This window comes from Cygnus olor, chromosome 1 (genome assembly GCF_009769625.2).
Source record: "Cygnus olor isolate bCygOlo1 chromosome 1, bCygOlo1.pri.v2, whole genome shotgun sequence".
NCBI lineage: Eukaryota > Metazoa > Chordata > Aves > Anseriformes > Anatidae > Cygnus > Cygnus olor.
Genome location: NC_049169.1, coordinates 124,220,203 through 124,233,013, shown reverse-complemented (window position 1 = coordinate 124,233,013; position 12,811 = coordinate 124,220,203). Strand labels below are relative to the sequence as shown.

Genomic DNA, 12,811 nt, shown 5'->3' with positions numbered 1-12,811 from the left:
CCCGGCTATCAAGCCAGTTTTTAACCCAACGAAGCGTACGCCAGTCCAAGCCATGAGCAGCCAGTTTCTTGAGGAGAATGTTGTGGGAAACGGTGTCAAAAGCCTTACTGAAGTCAAGGTAGACCACATCCAGAGCCTTTCCCTCATCCACTAAGCGTGTCACTTTGTCATAGAAGGAGATCAGGTTCGTCAAGCAGGACCTGCCCTTCATAAACCCATGCTGACTGGGCCTGGTCGCCTGGTTGCCCTGTAATGATCGCCTGGTTGCCCTGTAAAATCGCCTGGTTGCCCTGTAACCAGGGCATCACCCTTCCCATCACCTTCCAAATGAATATTTAAATCTTTTTTGACTACTATGCTTAGACCAGGCTATGTGAGTCAAGATCTCCCTTCATGTCACTGAGATAAAATAATAATGGCATAGGCCAGAAAATGCCACAGAATTGTAGTGAAGGTGGTCTATGAGAAGACAGATCACCTTATTATCTGTTCTTTATATATAGTAGGCAGATTCACCTCTACTTCTGTATGATAATAGTAACAGCACTTGCCACTGGGATTCACCAGAATGTCACTGTGATTGTAAAACATTCCTCTTCACTATACCAATGAGACTTTGTGAAAATGAAGAATGAAGAAACTGTGGAATATATACATTTGTGTTGGTCAGACTAATTTTGTCAGGCACTCTTCTTTTGGACTACTCTTATCTTTGTCTTCTTGTGTATTATACAGCAATGAACTATTTCTTTGGAAAGTGAGATTAGGAAGTGCAGTAAAAACTTGTAGCTATCGTGTAGTCCACTGAACACTTAACATCTATACACCTATACACCTATACATCTATATATATGTATAACATCTATACACCTATACACATATATAACCAACTGAAAAATTTGTTACAGCATCTGCTGGTCATAAAATATTACCAGTGGGATTTTCATTAGTTAGCATTCCCAAAACTCATGTATGATCAAAATCAATGGACAAACTTGAAATTAGACTGCCACACAATACTTGTGGAAATCCTTTCTTGCGTGCCTTGTCACACCTGATCAGGATGTGATATCTACAACTTTGCCAAGATGTCAGAAAATAAATAAATACCTCTGTCTGGGCTTAATCAAATAATAAGTGCTCAGAATATTATCTGGGAGCAGATAAATGGAGAAAAATTCTAGGTAACAAGTGACCTTCATTCACAACCATTTCACTATTCTTTTCGTGACGTAGTAAAATACCTCAACTGCCTCAATTCAGGGTAGGGCATTAATCTGGCATAAAGCCCAGATTCTGGACCCTGACAATTCTCTGCATAGCTTACTGCAGATCTAGTCATGCGCACGTTTAGTGAATACAGCTTTGGCTGCTGAATATAGAAACATGGTTTCAGTAAAAAAAACAATGAACATTTTAATCATAAATGAGCTATTAAAAGACATTTGAATAGCTACACTGAATGTCTCAGAACCATTTTCTGAAGCTGAATTGATGGATGACATTTAGTTTACATAGCGGGTAATAAAAAAGGTAAAATAATTTTGAAACATAATTGTTAATAAAGAGCATAAATAATGTCATAAATATGTTAACAAGCCATTCTAGTGATATTTAATATAGAAACACTTAAAAGTAGTTAATAATCAGATATTCACATTTAACGATGTTACTGTTTAATGGTGTTTCACTGCTAGATCCCTTAAATTATGTCTCTATATAATGTTACCAACTGTAATAACTTCTGTGCTATCAATTCATATTTGAAGTTGTCAGTGATGGTAAGAAACAGACATGCATAAAATACTTGCATAATCAAAATGCACATTAATGGGAAGTTACCAAGTGAGAAGACTCTTTTTGTTTTATAGATGACTTGGGTGATGTGTTCAGCTTTGTAACTTCATGGTAGCTTTCAGCAGGGGATTTTTAAAATTTTCTTATAATGAGTAATTTTAAACTAATGATATAATATCAGAATTATCTGTGAAGAATGTCAAAGGAAAAGGATTTATATAATCAGTTATTTTGGTGATAAACCCTTCAAACTGTGAATTCGCTCAGTGAAAAAGAATGAACCAAAAGCCGATATGTATAATTATTCACTGTGTGTCTGGAGTAATTTTTATTGAGATATTGACTAAGATAAATTAGTCTTTTTATTTTTATTTTTATTTTCAAAATGTAGTAAAGATTTCATACCACTGGAAAAAATATTCCTGAATACCTCTGTTCTGTGAGCAAAATTTCCTCTGAACAAGGCTTTGGAGAGATGTTCTTTTTTGCATATTACTGTGACAGTGAAAGAGGCACATGCAGTACTAAAGTGCTCCTTGTCTTGATGTTCTGTCAGCTCAGTTGTTTTGACAATGGCTTCTGTACCTCTTTTAGCATGAATGTACCAGATTAGCTCAAATACTTTAAACAGCACATCTTTGTTAGCAAGCAGATCTTGCTCACTCTGAAGGGGACAAAAACATCAGCCATGTGGCTTTGAAGAGCTGTGTAGTGGATATGGACGAGGAATAATGTGAGGAGTCTCTGAGGAGGAGTTATCTTCTTTCCCATCATCACTGCTGAGTCCAGAAATTAACATCTGTCTATAGTCCAGATGTGTGATATGGCCTTAGAGAAGTGGGAGAGGGGGGCCTACTCCTGACATAATAGCATCCTACCCTGGAAAACCCTGGCAGAGTGATGCTTCTCTCACCAGTTACACCAGGTGTGCAGACTGGTAATGAAAAAGGGATATTCAAGGAGTGGAAAAGAGAGAGTGCAGCAACTTTGTATCCATGATGCAAACTAGTCTAACTTACGTGAAGGTCAAGTAGGTTTCATGTGGGCCCATTTCCCTCTATTTCCTTCTGAAGTCATTTTGTCTCTGAGGCAACTGGTGCTGAAGGTCAGTTTTTTTTTTTTTTTTTTTTTTTTTTTTGTGAGATTTTTTTTTTGTCCAGTAAATTTCTGAGATTGTGTAATGAATGTCTGAAATGGGCATGCTTGAGGTTCTGGGTTCCTTACTCTTCTGAGAACTTCATGAACTTACTTCATGAGTTCAGAGTTGAATTGATGAGTTCATGAATTCATGAATTCATGAGTTCAGAGTAAGAGTTGCTTACTCTTATTCACTGAGTTCAGAGTCCACCAAGAGTCATTTGCTTCTGAGAATTAAGATCCTGTGTGCAACCTTCTATTTTTTATACAGATTTATTTCACTGTGGAATGCTTTTTTTTTTCACTGTGGAGTGTTTTTATGCCATTAGACTGATGTATGCAGAGCCATTAAATACATTATGTGAGAGCTTAGAAATATGTCATGGAAGTATATTTGACAGGGAGGAATGTTACCTCAATTCTGCACAGAATCGGACTTCGTATCATGATTTTTGGTTATCACGTGAATCTCTTCTTTTTGATGTTATCTGTCATTCTCTTTACCTTCATGTCCGTATATTCTCTGTAGTCTAAATTTTTAATTAGAAGCCTTTTGGGATGCTGGGGATCTTCTCTCTACTTCTCTATTAATTATGTAAAACAACCCTCAGGTCCATGATTGATTTTTTTTTTTTTTGAAGGTAAAATAAGTAGTACAGTAAAATTCTGGAGAGTTAATTGGATAACATACCAACAAACTTTTTAAACCCAAATGAGAGGCTTCACAAATCTAACCTATGAGAATAACACTGCATAAAATTTTTGTATTTAATATTTTGCAACCAGAAAATACCAATAAAGTTTTTGGTCTTATGACTAAAACATTAGATATATTTATTTATCTATTTATTTTTTTATTTTAATAATGTTAAAGCTTACAGTGTGAAACTGTAGCTTACTGACAATGAGTCTTGCTTAAGGATCTTTGAAGGATTTATAGGGAAATGTGATTTGGAAGAAGCAGAGGATGGCACTATTGGACTAAAATTATGAGGCAATACAGCCTGCAAATCTTGAATTACAGCACTGCACAACCTTACAGAAATCGAATCAGATGTCTCACAAGATGCATAATCAGGATAAAGGTTTACAGTGTGTTTTCGATCATCAAAATTTTGCTTGAAGTCAGCAGTCAGGTAGGAAAATGATTCTTTTATTTTAATGGGATGTGGTTGTGATGCAGAATGATGAAGTAAAAGTAGTGAAGAAAAAATAATCAGATATTCTGGGAAATAAACTAGTTGCATAACTGTGAAGGGCCTTTCTGGTATTGGGTTCCTATCTGTGAAACAGCTGAGATACTGAGTATTTGCAAAATGTAAATTTTCTCCAATTTCTCCAATTTTCTGCAATTAAATGTAAATTTTCTCAAATTTTCTCTCCAATGTAGACGTATGGTTTCCATGGACTGTTCAAATGTATTCTCCTTTAAAGTTTGTAATTTGAATAACAATAAGAGAGGGATTTGGAAACAGGTAAACCACTTCACAAAAAAAAAAAAAAATAAAAAAAGAACTCTCTTCTTTTTAGAGATATGTCTTCATTCTGTATTTGTGGAGGATGTCACTAGCCTGTTCCTCCAGATTTCTACAGGAAAACTTTTATCTTAAATAAATGTTTGGTAAAATGAGAGGGGACAACCACAATCCAGGAATGTTAATATAAGTGTTTAAAATGGTGTGCAGTTAAATAATTTAGTTTTGTTATTCAGGATTCCATCAACTTTACAAACCTGCATACTTTGCTGGCCACATATCATTCATGCTCACTTTATTCTCACTATTGCTCACTATATTCACGCTTGCTATATTGCTCACTATACTCAGTCATGCTCACTATACTCACTACTATTTAGGGATTTGGCCAACCTCTTCTCAGTGGTGGATAGGACAAGGGGCAATGGCCACAAGATAGAGCACAGGAAGTTCTGCACCAGCATGCGAAAGAACTTCTTCACAGTGAGGGTGACGGAACACTGGAACAGGCTGCCTAGGGAGGTTGTGGAGTCTCCCTCTCTGGAGATATTAAAGGCCCGTCTGGACGCCTACCTGGGCAGTCTGCTCTAAGGAGTCTGCTTTGGTAGGGGGGTTGGACCTGATGATCTTTCGAGGTCCCTTCCAACCCCTTCAATTCTGTGATTCTGTGATTCTGTTATTCTTTTCTTTGTCTTCCTAGTCAACCTTATTGTCTTGGTTTTGGCTGACATAGGGTTAATTTTCTTCACACTGGCTGGCATGGTGCTGTGCTTTGGATTTAGGAGAAAAATAATGTTGATAACACACTGTTGTTTTAGATGTTGCTTAGCAGTGCTTACATGAAGTCAAGGACTTTTCATCTTCTCATATTGCCCTGCCAGCGAGGAGGCTGGGGATGCACAAAAATCTGGGAGGCATGCACAGCCCTGGGGCTGGGGAGTGCACAACCAAGACAGCTGACCCAAACTGACCAAAGGGTCAACTCATACCATATGGTGTCATGCTGAATAATAATGCTGGGGTGGTTGGTTGATGGAGGGGATGCAGTCACTGCTCAGGTTCTGGCTGAGCATCTGCTGGTGGATGGTGAGCAAATGCACTGTGCATCACTTGTTTTGTATATATTTTTTTTTCTTTTTACTCTGATTATTATTGTTATTATTTTCACTTCCTTTCCTGTCCTATTAAACTTTTTTCTCAGCCCATGAGTTTTAGCTTTTTCTGACTCTTGCTCACATCTCACTGGCAGGGGAGTGAACGAATGGATGTATGGTGCTTAGGTGCTTGGTGTGATAAACCACAACGTGTATGGAAACAAAACACATTGACACTGTTAGCTTAAAGAAACAAATGTTCATGTCTAAAATGGCTGCTGCAGTAGGATTATCCACTAGTTTAGGGAACTCTGGGAGCCTAGTGCTTTTTGAGCAAGAGGTGTAGGCCACAGGGCACTGTGGAATATATCAAATATGTACAAGCCATCCTGTGGATCAACAAGATTTGTTTTTCAGTATTGCTTGTGCTGCCAAGTATAATGAGATAAACTTGGAGCAACATGCTAGACTGTCAGTATAATTTGCAAGTAATTATCTATTAAAAAGTGCAATTGTCAAAAATAAAATTAAAATAGAAGTAGAATTTAGTAGAGACGATGACTTTAATTCAGAGAAGTTGGCATGATCATTTTCTTCAAATGGTTTGGAACTCAGAACACAAACTACTTCCAACTGCTCTTAGAATTTTACATAATTACAAAAAACAAAAACAAAACAAAAACAAAAACAACAACACAACAACAAAAAAAACACAGTGAAATACCATGTTTACCTCGGAGTTTTAAAAATCTGCATATTTCACTTTTGTGAAGGTTTCACATTTCACGTTAAATGTTTCATGTTTGTGAGTTTTCTAAGCCCAATTTCATTGCAATGAAAAGTGGTTTTAGTTTTCAGAAGAAATCTTATTACAGAGCTCTGAAAATACCCATGTTTTCTGCATGTCAACTCTGCATCATTATTATTATTGTTACTTTTAAATTTAGTCATGAGAAGAAAAGAGCTTTTTACATTTTGAATGATTTTTTTCTCATAGTAGTCGACTCAGTCATTCTCAATTTTATTAACTCCTTGTGAAAGATGAGTCATGGTTTGCCCTGAAAGCTATTTTGTCACCAGTTGTGTTTTTTTGTTTTTCCACGAATAGAAATACTGTTGTAATTTAAACTTTGAGGACTCTGTTTATTTTGCAAATGCATGTTTTTATTTATTTATTTATTTTTTTACTGGGAGTGACTCATTTTTACTGGTAAAAACTGAGAACTGGTCCAAGTTTTCTATAGTTATATGTTGTAATGCATGAAGGTACCTCAAGGTTACCATGTTGCTAACAGTTTTTAGTGATTTTATGCTAGTGTTACCCTGGTGACATTTCTTATTTTTCAATATTTTCACTTTTCTGAAGTAGTAATAGCAGAAGAACTGACAAATCAACAACAATCAAACATAATAACAACCATAACCAACAACTATCATTTATTTATTTATTTATTTATTTTTATTTTTTGAGGAAAATACAAAGTGTTTGAGCTGCTGAGCCAAAGCAATAAGAATGCTCAGATTTTTCCATTTTCAGTTCCAACTTTTAGGCTTTCTAAATCCGTCATCTTTCCAGACGACTTCCAGCAGATAAAAATCAACATAATAAACCAATTTCTGTCATTCTGGAAGTTGTTGTCCATAGAAAGTTTTGGCAGCAGATAAAGAGTCTAGTAATAGATTAAACAAATTCTTGGACTATTTGTCCATAAAGAGATTAAAAAAAAAAAAAGGGCCAACACAGGGATGTGCACTACACACTCCTAATACAATTGCTGAGGTGAAGGGCACCCAGGGCACTTGCCAGGGTTGAGGGCTTGGGTTTTCATAACACTATGAACTCTAGGAAGCTTGCTTTAATGTTCAGGGCTTCTGTAGCCTTATAATGAAACTGTAAAAATATTCAAGATTTCTCTCAAATATTTCTTTAAGAATATTCAATATCCTGTCAAATAAATCTTTCCAAACAGCAAAACAACAAAATAATTCACATTTTTCTTGAAATTTTTTTTTTTTTTTTTTTTTTTTTTTTTAATTTTAGGGAAGTGCCATGAAAGATTTGTCTCAATAAATCATAGATCATTGGGACATCTTTGTTTGGTTTCTTATTTAGTTGTAAATCCTAAAGTTGCTCGTTTGGGTTAAATGGGTTGGCACAAGTATTTTTTGTTTTTAAACTATACCAGAAAAAAAAATCTTTTTTCAGACTGTAGTAATTTCAGAAACATTTCAGTCATTATATTTCTAGATAGCTTATTTAAAGATAAGAAGTGTTATGTCAGAAATGTAAAATTAGATGTTCTTGAAATAACATTCTAAAATCAACACACTTTTTGATGATATTGAAGGAGAATTCTAGGAAGTACAGTAGGCTAAAAGATCCAGAATTTTTTAATTTGTGGGATTAATTGAGTTGATTTATATCTTATATTTGAAATTTTAAATTACGGAAGCTCAGGAGTTCAATGACAGAAGAAAATATTCAGAATGAAACCCCAATTTTACTTTAGCCAATGACAAGGTTTTAATTAGCTTCTGTGAGACTCTAGCACTAAATGTACTGTCTGTACAGTATTCATACTTACATTACTATAAATACATTCTGTGTACATATACTACATATGAAGCCATAGCTGACAGATGAAAATTTCAGAATATTTGAAAGAAAAATCTCAAAAATTATTTTAAAATGTTGATATATCCTTAATTAAAACTTAACATTTTGAAATCTCTCTCTTGTTTTCTGTGATTTTTAAATAAATGGAAAAAATATGCATGTGCAGAAATGTGAGTGATGCTGAGCTTCCTACATGCACATAGAGAACACTGAGAGCTCAGTTTTTCTTCTGGTTAGAAATACTTACTAAATACTAAAAATAAATCAGCTGAGAATATTTTCTCGTTCCCCTTCCCCTTCCCCTTCCCCTTCCCCTTCCCCTTCCCCTTCCCCTTCCCCTTCCCCTTCCCCTTCCCCTTTCCTTTCCCCTTCCCCTTCCCCTTCCCCTTCTCCTTTCCCCACCCAATTCTACTCCAAATACCTCAAGGTCACCTTGTACCTGCTCCTTGTATCTTTCTATAATAGCTTCTGTATGCTGACTGTTGAAAATATGTACAGGCACTCACTTTACTACTCTGGGGTAATTGACCAGTGTAAAAGGCCACCATGGTTTATGGGGCAGCAAATTAATTTTAGACATAATTAAAGACTATTTTTATCCCATACCATCATTTTTCTTGTTCAAATCATTCACAGCAATAGAGTGATCTAGGCACTGTAAATGATTTGTAATAATTGTCACTAAAGAAAAAGGAGAAGTATTTGTTTCAAACTGTTTGTCTAGTCTTGTTTATGAACTAGCAGAGTAAGTAGTTGTGATATATTAAGGAGTTCATGTAAGAATACTAGCACTAACAATCATGAGGCAGGCAGATCTTGCCTGAATGCTTGCAGAGATTAATATTTTTAATCTTATTTAAATAGCTACATTGTTGCATGTACAGCCGGCACCTTGGATAACTTTAATCCCTGTAAAAGTCTTGTCCCCCCACTCAGAAAACTCAGAGGACCTGAGGTCATATCAGCAGCGAGGCACAAGGGATGTGAAGGAAAATGAATAGGCTGAGAGGGTCAGAGATGGGAAACGACTGGAAACAGGAAAGCTCCAAGGTGATTTTCTCCTTCAGATAGTTGTACCTGTACAGTCTGTACTGCTATTGAGTCACAGGCTTTTATTTATTTATTTATTATTATTTTGTCAAATTCTGTTCTCTCTCTCTCTCTTTTTATTTATTTATTTATTTATTTATTTATTTATTTATTTATTTATTTGTAATAGATAACCCAAAAGTTGTGCACAGGAATTCTTGGTAAAAAATGCAAAGGTAACCATCATTAAACACTCATAGTAGTATGGTTTAGATATGTTGCATGAAATACTTTTTGAAAAAACAGATTAAATTTGCCTAACCAACCTCACCAAGGTAGCAAAATTCTCATCACTTCTGAAGGAAGCTGAAAAGAACACATCAAGAAATCTGACATTTTCTTTGCTGTCTCTTTTCCCCTAAGTCTATCAAAATTTGTTCTGTGACTTTGAAAATCATTACTTTATAAATGGAGCTGAATAGTTAAATTTCAAATACCTATATTTATAAAGATCTTTGAATATTATCTTTAGAAAACCCAAATAAAAACCCAATGGTTTTGTTTCCAGTCAAATTCAATCCAAGTCAAAGCAATCTACATCAAGAGTGATGTTATGGTGGTTGCCCTTGATTTACCTCTGCTCACCAATCCATCATTCTTATCATTTCTGTTTTAACTGTTTTATCTGGATGTATGTTTAATAGCAAAAGTGGTCACTCATATTTAACAAAAAGAAAAAAGGAAAAAGAAGTATGATTTTCTCCCAATTTCATTTTACCTTATTGTATTTCTTGACTTCACAGAATCACAGAATCATCTAGGTTGGAAGACACCTCCAAGATCACCCAGTCCAACCTCTGACCTAACACTACCAAGTCCTCCACTAAACCATATCACTAAGCTCTAAATCTAAACGTCTTTTAAAGACCTCCAGGGATGGTGACTCAACCACTTCCCTGGGGGTAGCCCATTCCAATGTCTAACAACCCTTTCAGTAAAGAAATTCTTCCTAATATCCAACCTAAACCTCCCCTGGCGCAACTTTAGCCCATTCCCCCTCGTCCTGTCACCAGGCACGTGGGAGAATAGACCGACCCCCACCTCGCTACAGCCTCCTTTAAGGTACCTGTAGAGAGCGATAAGGTCGTCCCTGAGCCTCCTCTTCTCCAGACTGAACAATCCCAGCTCCCTCAGCTGCTCTTTGTAAGACTTGTTCTCCAGACCCCTCACCAGCTTTGTTGCCCTTCTCTGGACTCACTCAAGCACCTCGACGTCCTTCTTGTAGTGAGGGGCCCAAAACTGAACACAGTACTCGAGGTGCAGCCTCACCAGAGCTGAGTACAGGGGGACAATCACCTCCCTGGTCCTGCTGGCCACAGTGTTTGAGAGGTCTTAAAATATGAGTGAGATTTGTCTTGAATTAGAGACAAATTTATGTATGCATATCTATATCTACCTACCTATTTATAATATCTAATGGCACTTTATATCTTACCACTTTATATACGATGAAAAGTGGTAAAAGGACTCTCCTGGATTCTTGGAGTTTCTTTTAACTAAGAATTTCTCAGAAACAAAATTTTACTGAATGATGTCACCTACATTCCTACACATAGTTATTTTCAGTTGGTTTATTAATTACACTATTTTTCGTAGGGGTCTGCTGGGTCTTGCATCATCACAATGACATGGTAATTTACTGGACAAACAGTAGGTACTGCTTGTACTTTGAAATGTTGCTCACCAGAATTTTCAGTCCATACAGACACTTCACTGTGACTTTAATAAAATAGCTGGTTATAGCAGTATAAAATCCGTATTCTCTTGGCGTAACTTTGCATTCTTCGCCAAGGGCACTTCAGCTCATTTCTGTGAAGATAAAGTAGGCAGGCAATTCTGTGTTCACCAAGTCACCTTTGGTCTGCTGGCAAAAATGTGGAGTATATATATACAGAATCTCTGTTTAATGACTGGCTGTGCAGGACAGACATTTGTAGCCTTGGAAAACAATGGATTTTCTACTATATTGCATTCTGTCTCTATGCCATTTACTCGAGATACAAAGCATACACCAAATTTTCCCTTTAAAGCTTGCCTTTGCAGACAAGAGACTCTGTTTCTTTGTGTACTGTCCAACTTTCTCTTACGACTTTAATTTGTTAGATACACATGGCTGAATATCTTTAAACCTTGCTGGCACTGAATAAACTGGTGAATGTTCTAAGCATTTTCCCCTAAAAATGAAAATTTCTTCCCTTTATAGAACTGATAAAATTTCCAAACAAATAACTAGTGTTGTTTTGCAATCTGAAATATTATTTTAACAAAAAACTTTCAATTAGATTGTTCTTGATAAACCAGGCTTGTAACAGAACAAATTTATTTGAACATCTTTAATGGACCTCAGTAATTAAATGCTCTGGAACTGTTCTTGGCACAACAGTTTGCTTAAACAAACTATATCATATTAGTTCATTGACTTTTAATCTTTTTTTTTTTATTATTATTATTATTCTTAGTCTAGTCATCTGTGATAATTAGCATTTATTTCTTGCCATGTCCATCTAAATTTGATCTGAGATTTATTAAAATGAATATAATAATATCTATACAGCCCAGGAGTTTCCTAACAGATCATAGCACATTTAGCTGTTTAACAGCTAAAAGAAATTATTATGGGAATTCAGATGTTGTATCATGGCATTTTGTGATTAACGTTTTAAGAGATACGTTCTTACATATTTAGGTATATGTGGGTAAAAATATATAGAGAATTATATAAAGAATCATAAAAAGTTAATAGTTTATCTAGTGTATAGTGTGTGTATATACTCACACTATATACTTGGAAACTACTAATGGAAGGTCTCTCATCAGCCTTATTTTTAAATAAAAGTCTGAAAAACTGCAAGGCTGTTTCCAGTGTATTTCTCCAGTATTACTGACAGCAACAGAGACAAATTCCTGCTTCAAGGAATTGGAGTCTAAATGTTTGGCTGCAAATCCTGAAAACGAGTCTTCTCTGTGGGACAACTGGGAAAGTCTTCATGGTGATGACGACAACTATAAAATAAGCAATGTCAAGTTCAATTTCAAACTCCATAGGGCCACAGCTGGCAGAGTAAGGATGGAAATTATGAAAATCAGTCAAAATTTGTATGCTTACTGGGAAGTCAGTCAGTCTCTCAGCATTCCCATATAAAAATTAATATCATGTCTTGCTGGGCTGCTGGTGACATGAGAGGAGTGAAGCCTATCTCAGATGGATTTATGGTGGGCAGGTTCCTGTGGAAATTTGCTTTAATGGAAAGGAAACAGAACAGTTCAACAAGTTAAAGGGAGTTGTATCTGCTGACCCATTGGCTCTATTGTCCACTCAAGTGTGATACTCCTCTCTGGAGCCCAGATGAGACATGAACCAGCATGGGAGTCATTCAGGAAAAGGAAATCCATACATAAGCTGCAAATACTGCTTTTCCTGTAGGAGGATAGTGCTGTATCAGGTGGTATGCATTACCTGAGTACCACTCAATGCTGCTAACACTTCAGCACACTCCACTACACACTCAAAGTTCACTTAACCAAGTAGAGTGGAGATTTAAGCAAAAACATTCATCAGAAGCAGGTGGACAGAAGACATGTAATTTATATCTCAGATACAA

General features: G+C 36.0%; 1 long non-coding RNA gene across 1 annotated transcript in view; it reads left to right on the top strand.

Annotated features, from left to right (window-relative positions):
• The first annotated feature begins 4,027 nt into the window (after positions 1 to 4,027).
• Positions 4,028 to 12,811, top strand: part of LOC121061823 — a 34,869-nt gene continuing 26,085 nt past the window's right edge. The window contains exons 1-2 of the long non-coding RNA XR_005815299.1: positions 4,028 to 4,070; positions 10,806 to 10,859. This is a non-coding gene — a long non-coding RNA (uncharacterized LOC121061823). The remainder of the gene's footprint in view (positions 4,071 to 10,805; positions 10,860 to 12,811) is intronic.